The following is a 12627-nucleotide window of genomic DNA, read 5'->3' as shown; positions in this document are numbered from 1 at the left end:
AAGTGGTCTCCTCACAGCTTCTGCCCCTGGTCCTAAGCCCTCCTTCCCAGACTGCACATAGCACGTTTTCCAGGCATCTGTAATCACCCATCATGCACCCCTGAGGCATTCCCTCGTGCTTCCAATCCTGCCCGGGGGGTTTTGGCTTTCTATCCCCTCGTCTGGGGGTCATAATCCCCTAAACATGTTCCAGTTTGTGTACACTCATCCAATTATTGGGCAAGACAGCATGAAAGTAGGCCTTGCCACTTCCTTATCCCAGAAAATAGACGACTGCCAGTACTTTCAAAGAGCCTGTGTATCTTCTTGGAAATCACATCTTACTGAACTGCAACCATCTCACAGCCCTATTTTTCTACAGTACTACGAAGTCACTTCTCCACAACTGAGTGCAGCACCTTACGTGTACCTCTATTAATGCCCTCTGTGCCAGATTATCAACCTAACATTGCTACCCCCTAGTCCTCCCTGCACTGCAGGAAAAGGTCTGGAACTACGTATCTCAGAAGCCCATTCTCCATTTGTCTAGGTTGATGAGCTGAAGTGAGGCACATCCACGCGAGATTTGGAAGGCAGAAGTCACTATGCTCTGGAAACAGTTGGGAGCAGACACACAGGCAGCAGCAGACAGGACTTTCCACTTTGACAACAGCTTCCTGATTAGTTAAAGCCATAATGGAGCTGCAGGCAGCTGAGATCACTACTTTCCTAGGGACCTGGCACTCTAATTTCCTCAACAATAATAGTGGCCTCCCTGAATTTTCCCCCCAGACTAACTTTCAAAGTCTTTCCTTCTTGGAAAATACAGTGGATTCTACACTCCCCCAGCCCCCAAAAAAGCTACTAGAATTAATAAATGACTTTAGCAAAGTTTTAGGCCACAGGATCTATATATAAAATCAACTGTATTTCTATATAATAGCAACAAACAATAGAAATTGAATTAAAAAAATTTTTTTTAACGTTTATTTATTTTTGAGACAGAGAGAGACAGAGCATGAACGGGGAAGGGTCAGAGCAAGGGAGACACAGAATCTGAAGCAGGCTCCAGGCTCCGAGCTGTCAGCACAGAGTCTGATGCGGGGCCCAAACTCACGGACTGCAAGATCACGACCTCAGCCAAAGTCAGACACTTAACCGACTGAGCCACCCAGGCACCCTATAGAAACTGAAATTTTCAAAAACCCTATTTACAGTGGCATCAAAATTTATGAAATACTTAGGGATAAGTCTGACCAACACTGAAAACTATAAAACACTGCTGAGAGAAAAATTTAAATACCTAAGTAGGTGAAGAGGTATACCATATACCATAGTTATGGATTAGAAAACTCACTATTAAGATATAGATTCTCCCCAAACTAATTTACAGGTTCAACACAATCCCTATCAAAATCTCACAAGGTGTTTATTATTATTCTTTCAATAGAAATTGACAACCTCCTTTTAAAACTTCAAAGAACCCAGAAAAGCCAACAACTTTTAAAAAGAGCAAAGTTGGAAGACTTACGCAACCCGACACCCACACTTGTTATAAAGGTAGAGTAACCGGGGCACCTGGCTGGTGCAGTTGGTGGAGCATGTGACTCTTGATCTTAGGACTGAATATTTGAGCCCCATGTTGAGAGTAGTGACTATTTAAAAATATTTAAAAAAGAAGGAAAGAAAGAGAGAGAGAGAGGGAGGGAGGGAGGGAGGGAGGGAGAGAGAGAGAGAGAAAGAAAAGAAAAAGAAAGAAAGAAAGAAAGAATGAACGAAAGAAAGAAAGAAAAGGAAAAGAAAAGAAGAAAGAAAAGAAAGGTAGAGTAATCAAGACAGTGGGATGGGTCTAAGGACAGACAAAAAGTTCACTGGGATAAGATAGATTCCAAAAATAAACTGACAGAGATATGGACAAATGGTTTTCAAAAAAGGTGCAAAAGCAATTCAGCGGAGAAAGGCTAGACTTTCCACCAAATCATGGTGGAGTAACTGAACATATGTTAAAAAAAAAAAATGAACCTCAATCCATACCTTGCACTACATATAAAAATTAATTCAAAATAAATAACCGATCTAAATATAAAACCTAAAAACTGTAAGAAAATGTAGGAAAGAAAATTTTTGTGACCTTGGGTTAGGCCAATTATTTCACAGGTACAACACTGAAAGTAAAGTCCATAAAAGAAAATTTGACTCAATAAAATTAAGAATTTCTTTCTCTACTGAAGATAATGGTAAGAAAATGAAAAGAGTTGCAGACTGGGAAAAAATACTTGCAAATCACTTATCTGATCAAGAATTTAATGTCCATTTGTATTAAGATCTCTCAAAACTCGGTAATAAACAACCCAATTTTTAAAAGAGGCCAAAGATTAGAAGACACTTTACCAAAGAAAATATACAGATGGCAAATAAGCACATAAGATGTTCAACATCATCAGTCATTAAAAACAAACAAACAAAACCAAAAAAACCCCTAAAGCTACTGTGAGATGCTACCATATGCATACTTATTAGAATGTCCAAATTTAAAAAAAGACTGACTGCACCTGGTTTTGGAAACTGGAACTCTTGTGGTGGGAATGTAAACTAGTACAATCACTTTGGAAAATAGTTTGGCAGTTTTCTACAAAGTTAAACAGACACCTACCATACCGATCCAGCCATTCCACACCTAGGTATTTACCCTAGAGAAAATAAAGCATACATCCAATACAAAGACTAAAACTATCAACTACTCAAACAGGCATCCGTAGATGAATGGATAAATAGTGGTAGCGCCTACCATGAAGTACGACTCAGCAATAAGAATGAACTATTGATACACACAGTATGGAGAAACCTCAAAATTACGATGAGTGAAATAAGCTAGACAAGAAGTACTGTATGGTCCATTGGTATAAAATTGTAAAAACCCCCACAAACTACTGTGACACAAAGCAGATCAGTGGTTACTGAGGAGTTGGGGAGGGGAAGAAAAGGACAGGAAGGAGTATTGACAAATGGGCACAAATAGACTTTGAGGAACAAAGGATACATTCATCATCGTTTGTATGTAACTCAAAACTGAACGAATATTGAACGCTTCAAATATGAGCAGTTTATTATATGTCAGTTATACCTCAATAAGGGGCTACAATAAAAAGAAAAAAAGAAAAGAAAGGGGAAAAAAAATCTTTCCTGCAAGGAATACCTTGAATGGCCTGTTTTCCTGACAGAACCCTGACTGATACACCAGTATAAGTGAGATCTCTTTATCAGTTGAAATTTCACCCAGTGTGCGCACACTGTTCCTAAGAGAGGAAACCTTTAAATTGGAGCTTCTGCGTGGATAACATTCCTAGATGGGTATAAAGTTTCATTTTTTTTTAAATTTTTTTTTTCAATGTTTTTTTATTTTTTGGGACAGAGAGAGACAGAGCATGAACGGGGGAGGGGCAGAGAGAGAGAGGGAGACACAGAATCAGAAACAGGCTCCAGGCTCTGAGCCATCAGCCCAGAGCCTGACACGGGGCTCGAACTCACGGACCGTGAGATCGTGACCTGGCTGAAGTCGGATGCTTAACCGACTGCGCCACCCAGGCGCCCCTAAAGTTTCATTTTTAAATGCAATGAAATCACCTGTGAAAGAAATCTTAGGAAGTCAACGTCTGAATTTTTCAACCTTTATCTTTACATTTCACTTAACATTCTGGATCACTATAAACTACCAGCATCTTCACTGGATTTTTCGCTTGAAGTTTCATTCAATCGGTAACACATGATGGTGTGTTCAGGTGGGAACTCTGAGTCAAATCCGCTCAATTTTCAGCCATTCCTGTGGTTTTGCTTGCCTTAAGCTTAGCTTCTTCGCTCAAAGGAACTGCTAGGTTTTACTGTGCTAATTTGGTGAATAAATCTTTATTAACAACATCTCACGTTTTACTCCTGAAAGTACTTTCCCATACATACTCCTGAAAGTACTTTAGGCCAGGCTCCTAAAGACCATCTGAAGTGAGTGGTAGTTTTACAAATATCCAAACAGGCAAAGGAGCAACACCATGACGAGAGCTATACCACATACTCTAATATTTATATCTTGGAGCCACTAAAAACCATGTTTAAACCTTAAGGGCCAGACAAACCCACAAAAGCCAGACAAGCACTCTGCTCTTGGCATTCAACAACAAAGAAAGCAAAGAGAAATGAAGAGTCTAAGGAAGGGCTTTGGAAAGAACTACTCACTACACAACAGTGATAATCTAGAGTTCCTTGGCAGAAAAGTGGATCAATCAGAATCCACACTTGTGAGGCACACGTGTTTAGAAGACCTGACAACTTATTAACAGCAGATAGTGGGGCTATGTTCATAAACATTTAGGTGCTTTTATTTTTATGTTGTTTTTCCCTTTCTCTGCCTGCTTCCATGCATGGTCCAACACAATTATTTTATTAAAAGAATAAATATGTAACTGACCTTTGAAATCAGTAAGATTGTTAACAATTCAACCAAAATTACAATAAGCTGACACTCCATTAAAAGGCAGTTTCAGGGGCGCCTGGGTGGCTCAGTCAGTTAAGCGACCAACTTCAGCTCAGGTCATGATCTCACGGTTTGTGAGTTCGAGCCCCATGTCGGGCTCTGTGTTGACGGCTCAGAGCCTGGTGCCCGTTTCGGATTCTGTGTCTCCCTCTCTCTCTGCCCCTCCCCTGCTCACGCTCTGTCTCTCTTTCCTTCAAAAATACATAATCATTAAAAAAAATTTTTTTTAAAGGCAGTTTTAAAGCAATTGAAGTGTGACATATGACTGTTAAGAGTACGTGGTATCTAAACTCATCAAGGACTAACTCAGTGGCTAGGACATCAAAATGCTTCACATGCTCTAAACATGTCCATCCACACCAGGGCCTCATCTTTGAAGATGCTGACTTGGAAGCCTTGGTCTGAGGTTCAGATCCCATGTGTGCACTCCCAAAGGAGATGGTATAGCAGGTTCTGGAAGGTTCTGGGAGGTTTGTTGCCACTGAAACAGGGGAAGGGAATTGGACCATGTGTGCCCTCAACTGGGAACCATTATCCTTAGGCTCTGGACCCTCCTTTCTCACGGACCAAACCACTTTCTCTCTTACAGCTACGTCGCACACATAAGAAATATGGCTAAATGAAAATTTTCAAGAGCATTATTACTCAACTTTAAGGAATCAAAAGAGAATTCAAACAATGAAACATTTGCCTCTCCTCTAACCATGCCTAAGGCTGATGTATATCCCATGCTGACAAGGTAGGAGGGGCGTTAGGGGTGTTGTCATAATGCAGCCCCCACCTCAGGAAAGTGATTTTTGCACTCATTTGTAGATCTCTGCCTTAAGAAAAAAAAAAAAACAAGCATTTTAGAAAAGACATGAACTTTCCTCAGAGATCACACAGTAGCTACTGCAAACAGCAAGGGAACTAGGCAGTGTATACGCTTCCTGATTATACTGCATCACTACCATTCTATTAAGCTGGTGCTTGTTACTCTAATTCTGGAAATCCTCTGAGAAAGGGTGCTATTTGTGACACTTATCTTGGTATTGAGAAAATTAGCAGAGAAGGAAATCAACTCTGAATTCAGGATTCCACAGGTGACAGTCGTACCCTACTTCTCAATGCTCTTAATTTGTGCTCTATTTTCAGAATAGTAAAAATGGAAAGTCGTGTTCTTGTGTGCTAGCAGTTGTCACTTAAATTTAGCAAGCTGAAAGATAATCACTGAATTACCTTGAGGAAATGTGTATTTCTGAAAGATAAGCATGTTAAAGGTTAATAAGTAACCAGCTACAGTGTAAAGCTAACTCATGAACTTACGTGACCTAATTTTTCAACTAAAATTAAACCCCAGTGCAAAAATGACTCAAAATTTAAAATAGGATTTATATTTTGGTAACAACCAAGCCAACACTGACCTGTGTCTAATTTTTCAGGATCAAATACAGAATGCCTAACTCCACTTAAGATGGTGTATTAAATTAGGTTTGTACCTAATTTACGTAACCTGAGGGAAGTTTTTAGAGAATGATCTACCATTGTGACCTTTAATAGATAATCTCAGTAATAGCTATGTGTAAATATCCTATTTTTCTGAGAGAATACTTAAATTTCTCTTAAGGTATCAAGATCTTTCTTCTCCTTATAGTTAAGAATTACACTTTCTATATGTAAGTGGAGTCGAGTGGGTGTGAACGGATGCATGCGGTAGAGTTCTGTATTCCTTTGTGTTTTAGGACCTTCAGTTTCCAACAACTTCTTCAAAGTTCTTTTGATTCCACCTCCTACAATTCCATATCAAGCATGGTAAATTACAACAAGCAGAGCCTTCTGCCAAGGCTGTCTGGTAAAGAGCACAGGCTTTGGAGTCTGGCAATTTTCAAATCAACTGTATGTATCTTGGGTCTCAGACACTAATGGCAGGAACTTGGGCAAATTATCTGGCCTCTAAGTCAGTTTTCGTATCTATAAAATGGGGGTATGCGACCTATCTTTTTTTTTTTTTTCAACGTTTATTTATTTTTGGGACAGAGAGAGACAGAGCATGAACGGGGGAGGGGCAGAGAGAGAAGGAGACACAGAATCGGAAACAGGCTCCAGGCTCTGAGCCATCAGCCCAGAGCCTGACGCGGGGCTCGAACTCACAGACCGCGAGATCGTGACCTGGCTGAAGTCGGACGCTTAACCGACTGCGCCACCCAGGCGCCCCTGTATGCAACCTATCTTGAAGAAAAGCTGCGCTGATTAGAGAATGTGGGTGGAAAACACATAACAATACCCAGCCCATGGGCTGCTGTTGCTGCTGCTGCTTCTGCACTGGTGTCCTCTTTCTCCTCCACATCAAGCAACTATGATGCATAAAGCACCAGAGAAGCGCTATGGGTAATTCAAAGAGGTCATCATTTCTGAGAAGGTCCTCAGGAACCACCCCGACTCTCTCTATAAAATTAGACCCATACCTCAAACCTTAAATGAAACTAAAGTCCAGACAGAGAAAAGATTTAAATGTAAAAGAAGGAAGGAAGGGAGGAAGGGAGGAAGGGAAGAAGGGAGGAAGGGAGGAAGGGAGGAAGGAAGGAAACAGCTAAAGCACTTTAAGAGATTGTGGTGAATTTTTCTTTTCAGAATTAGAATGAACAAAGCCTTTCTTTTTTTTTTCTTTCTTTTTTTCTTAAGATTGTAAGTAATCTCCACACCTAATGTGGGGCCCGAACTCAGAGTCCCAAGATCAAGAGTTGCACGCTCTACCAACTGAATCAGCCAGGTGCCCCCAAAGACTTTCTAACTAAGATACATACTCAGAATCCATAAACAATTGCTGTATTTGTATAAAATACAGATATATAAAAACTTTAAAACGATTATTATGATAAATCCACCAAGAACAAACTAGTATTTGTTGAGAAAAAGATATCAGCAACCTATAGCACATAAGGCTAGATTCCAGAAAGAGCTTCTACAAATCAATAAGGAAAAGACCAACAATCCAATAGAAAAGTGGATGAAGGAAATGAACAGTTCACAGAGGAGATAAAAAGTTCTAAAACTTATGAAAAGATGATCTACTACATTCCTTACAAGGGAACAGTATATTAAAACTAATACTGAGAGACTACTTTTCACGTACCAAAGTGTCACTGACAAAATTCAGTAAAAACACTGTACTCTCAAAGGTGTCAGGGAAAAAGGCATTCACATACAGTGTTGGTGGGAGTATAAGCTGGTACAATCTCAGAGAGAACCATTTGACCTATCAAAATTAAAGTGTACATAGGTTTTGACCCAGCAACCTCACTTCTAGGAACATATCACAGGAAAGTAATTACACATGAGGGAAATTATATATGTAAAGGATATTCGTTGCAACATGTTTGTAATGGCAAAAGATTGGAAACAGTCCATCAATTAGGAGATTGGTTAAATAAATTACAGGTTATCCACACAAGCTTAGATATAATTGCATATATAAAAGGAAGTTTTTTATGTACTAATGAAAATAGACCTTCAAGGTATGTTGTTAAATTTAAAAAGCAAGATACAAAGAAGTGCACTTGATGCTATCATATGTGTATGAATAGAGACTCCCTGGAAGGAAACATAAAAAATGAGTAATACTGATGTGTCTGAGAAGGAAAAGCTGGGTGGTTTTAAGATGACCGTATACTCTTTTTGACCAGATAATTCAATTTTTAAACAAGGTCACACAGCAAGATGTTAGCAACAGGGGAAACAGGACAAGATACACAAGATTATTTCTTACAACCATTTTTTTCTTTAGTTTTTATTTAAATTCCAGTTAGTTAACACACAGTGTAGTGTTAGTTTCGGGTGTATGATGTAGTGATTCAACAGTTCATACATCAGCCAGTGGTTGTCACGAGTGCACTCCTTAATCCCCATCACCTATTTCTCCCATCCCCCCACCTAGCTCTCATCTGGTGACCATCAGTGTGTTCTCTAGTTACGAGTCTATTTCTTGGTTTGCCTGCTTCCTTTTTTTTTTTCTTTTACAATTAAAACACATTTTTTTAACGTTTTTTATTTAGAGAGAGGGACAGAGTATGAATGGAGGAGGGGCAGAGAGAGAGAGGAAGACACAGAATCCACGAAGCAGGCTCCAGGCTACAAGCTGTCAGCACGGAGCCTGATGCAGGGCTTGAACCCACGAACCAGGAGATCATGACCTGAGCTGAAGTTGGACTGACTGAGCCACCCAGGCGCCCCTGCCTGCTTCCTTTTTTTAGCATGTTATTTTTACAATAACATGTGAGCATGTTATTTAGCATGTGATTCTACAATTATTTCAAAATAAAGAGTTTAAATTTAAAAAAACCTAATAATTGTGGTACATGGCTGGCTTGGTTGGTGGAGCATGCGACTCTTGATCTCAGGGTTGTGAGTTCGAGCCCAATGTTGGGTGTAGAAATTACTTAAAGATATTTTTTTAAATTCCAATAATCTATTTCATTTGAATAAGCAATATGAAATGGATCTGGAAGTCAAATGAGTGGTCAAGGCAGTGATGCTACCCTGAGTTCAGAAGATCACTGTTCAGGGTCACCAAAGGAGATCCCTCTGTGAGAACCCTCAAATCCCCAGACAGGCCTCATTCCTCTCTGTGCTCTGGCCCACATGCTCCCACAGCTGGAGCACAAATCCCCTCCCTTTCTTTGACTCCAATCAAGGCCTTCAAAGAGCCAAGAAATTTCCCCTGGGTCGGCTCCCCATTCTCTCTAAACCTCTTTCTTACTCTTGACGCCTGTGTGTTTGGTGTGGCACAGAGGAAACTGTACGGCCCACCCCACACGGAGACGCAGGCTGTCCAGATCAGCCATGACAGTAGAACAAAACTCTTCTCAGACACAAGCTGCAAATGACAACTAGGAGGTTTCAGGGGCTCCCTAATTGTACCTCTGTGAGGGGCTATGAGATGGTGTGAAGACACACAAGAGAGGTGGTCAGGGGAGACTCCAAAGAGCAAAAGTTTATTTTCTCTACTCCTGGGGCTGAAAGTGCCCGAATTATTAGCTATGAGTCATCCTGCCTCCTGGCTACACTTTAAAATGGAAAGAGAGATGGACAGGCCAGGACACCTTAACTTCAGGACACTAGCCATTGAAATCCTTCCATTAAAACACCCCTTGTATGGACTCCACACTCACCAAGCAACCATCTAATTCTAACACACAGGACACCTAAAGTATGGACGGTTTTGGGCAGAATGTCCAGTGGGAACCCTAGAGCGAGGGGCAACAGGAAAGTAGACAGGAGGAGTCAATAAATAGGGTAAGAAGTTAGTCAAATCTTCACTTAATTGTACTACCTTCAAGAGAAAACTAGCAACTAAAATGAGTTTGCATTTATATCCTTCCTAAGCGCTCAGCTGGTACAGGAACATGTCTCTGGAAACATGGGCAGGATACTGGAGACCTGACTTAGGAATACGGGTAAGAACTACTATCAAATAGTCCACACACTCAAGGGAAGGAAACAACATCCTGACAAAAGGAAACTACATGCTGTGCTGTGCCACAGGGAATGGTGGAAGACCTAGAATCTTCTAGCACACAAGACAGAATGCTACAGGTATCAACAGAACCAGGGGGTGCGTGAGGTGGGAAGGGCAGGAAATGGGCTACCTTAGAGGGATGCTGCCATCATCAGGAAACCTATAGCTTCCCAGAACCAGCCAGGCCTTTTTGCTAAAAGCGTATTAGGTGGGGCTTTTGAGTTAAAATTTACAGTTTGCTTTCCCCTACGTGCCTGCCTTAGCTTTACCTTTTTCATTCATTTTATTTGACACGCTCCAGGCCTTTACCAAATTAGACCAACGAGTCCAGTCTTGAAAGCTAACAACTGCTCTCCAAACACACCAATTTCCCTTTTCCTAAAACAAAGCCTTTAAAAGGGAAGGGAAAGTGAAGAAAGAGAGTGTGTTCACAATGCCTGCCAATTCTTTTGACCAACTTGGGGTTTCCACAATTAAGCTTTGCACTGTTACATATGCATCTTTTGCTTAAAAAAAAGATGAAAGGAGAAGGGACATGAAACACTGAGCACCACAACTAAGCCTTCAAGGTACTAACCAAAAGGTAAAAAAAAAAAAAAAAAAAAAAAATTCCAAGAAGATAAAATGATTTAAGCAAACACTTGAACAATAAGTTGTGTGCACACACACTCACAAAATCACTCTCTGCCTCAAGCAGCGTAGATTGAGTCTCTCCCTCCCTCTTCTAAGTCACTCTAAAGCTAACAGAGTGACAAAGGCTCCCCAGTAGGTGGGGGTGGGAAGGGGAGGGGGCTCAAACCTCCACCCCTCCCTCAAACCACTTCTAACACATACCCACTGTCATACTCTAAATCCTAGCTCCTGGTCCTACTCAGGATGCTGGTTTGGGCTCCAAGACCACTGTGGCCTGTCCACAGCTATCAAGAATTTGGACATCCTTGGGCGCTTGGGTAGCTCTGTCGGTTGAGCATCCGACTTCGGCTCAGGTCATGATCTCACAGTTTGTGAGTTCCCGCCCTGCGTCGGCTCTATGCTGACAGCTCAGAGCCTGGAGCCTGCTTTGGATTCTGTGTCTCCCTCTCTCTCTCTCTGTCCCTCCCCTGCTCACACTCTCTCTCTCTCTCTCAAAAATGAATAAACTTAAAAAAATTAAAAAAAAAAAAGAATTTGAGCATCCTTCAATAAGGATTCCCTACTACACATTCCATCACCCACAAGTAGCCAGTTTAGAGGCCCAGGGCAAGGAGGCCAGAGCACTCAAGCTAGGACGTGCTATATACTCCTACTGCGGCAGCTTCTCCATGGCATCGATTATAAGCTGTATCACGATTTGTTGCTAATAAAGTCCCTAAGTTTACAGTTAGTTAAGTTACAGATATTTTTTTAAACAAAGGGTCTCCCTCTGTAATAAACTGTATTTTTTCCCCTGCACTGACCCGCCAGGGGAAAGAACCAGTCTGAAAGGTAAAGGGTGGGAACAACTTGGTGAGTGTAACTCAGCATACAGGAAAAAAAGACAGAAATGGTACTTCTACTCCAATAAGGGAAAACAAGCAGTAAACCAGCAGACTAACAAGTAATATGATTTTAGTAGTGATTGATCCCGTGAAGAGAAGTAGACAGGGTAATGGGACAGGGCAGAGAATGGGTTCTTTTGGAAAAGGTGAAGGAAGAAGGCTTCTGAGGAGGTGATATTTGAGCCTTGAATGGTGAGGGGGGAAAAAAAAAGGCCATGGGGAGTGTAGGGTGTCGGGGGAGCCATTCACGGAGGGGGAAGAACCAGTCTGAAAGGCACAGGAAACCAACTTGGTGAGCGTAAGGCACAGTGAGAAGGCCTGCGTGGCCACTCCCGACACCAATGTACTCGGCCCAGGTCTGAAGGGTGAATGGCAGTTAGGAGAGGAGGTACTACTCGGGGCAGGGGGGAAGGGGAGGGAGTCCGTGGAGAGCGCCCAAACAACACAAAAGTGGATGGCACCTGCCACCACATCCAGGTCTCTTCCTTTCCTCCCACTGCCATCAAAGAACCTCTAGCCTCCCATCCACATTCCCAGGCCTGGTCCTCCGCTGAAGTTACCCTCCAGGCATCACCTCCAGAAATGCCTTTCTCACTCCTTCATGTATCTTTCCCGCCAGCTGCAGTTTCCCAGCTCAAGTCTCACCTCCTCCTGCCCCTTCCCGTGACACCCAATGGAAGGCCTCCTGAAGGCCCAGGGCACTTAGTCATGTTGCTAAGCAAATACTGACTGTCCTACTAAGTGCCAACCGTTATCCTGGCCCTGGGGATACAGAGGTGAACCAGACAGACACAGGCCCTGCCCTCAAGGGGTTCAGCCTAGTTTCCCAGGGAGAGGAAGTGGTAAACACTTTCTACACAGTGGGGTAATTGTAACAATAAAGTTCATTTGGCTTTTAATCAGATAACCCCTAAGAGCAATTTAACTCTTCTGTGGGTGCATGTAATGTCATCTGGCCAGACCAGCCTGAAAACTCAAAAGCCAGGTGAGCCTGCTTCCTAGAGGCGTTGGAGGTCTGCTTCAAGCCTGCTGCTCCTCAAAAGTATTCCAGTTTGGACAACGAACTTGCCCCACCCGTCAGGATCAAGCCTCCACTTCTGAGCCTGGCTCCC

The 12627-nt window shown here is 42.0% G+C and overlaps 1 protein-coding gene across 12 annotated transcripts in view; it reads right to left on the bottom strand.

Moving 5' to 3' along the window:
* The window catches only part of TNRC6B (trinucleotide repeat containing adaptor 6B), a 244734-nt gene that overhangs the window by 75961 nt on the left and 156146 nt on the right, over window positions 1-12627 (bottom strand). The window lies entirely within an intron of this gene.

Source organism: Lynx rufus, unplaced genomic scaffold, assembly GCF_022079265.1.
Source record: "Lynx rufus isolate CCGP_SWC_20201006 ecotype Redwood Valley unplaced genomic scaffold, mLynRuf1.p SCAF_7, whole genome shotgun sequence".
In the NCBI taxonomy this organism is placed as follows: Eukaryota; Metazoa; Chordata; class Mammalia; order Carnivora; family Felidae; genus Lynx; species Lynx rufus.
The sequence above is the reverse complement of the archived record's forward strand: the minus strand, read 5'-3'. Positions and strand labels throughout refer to the sequence as shown.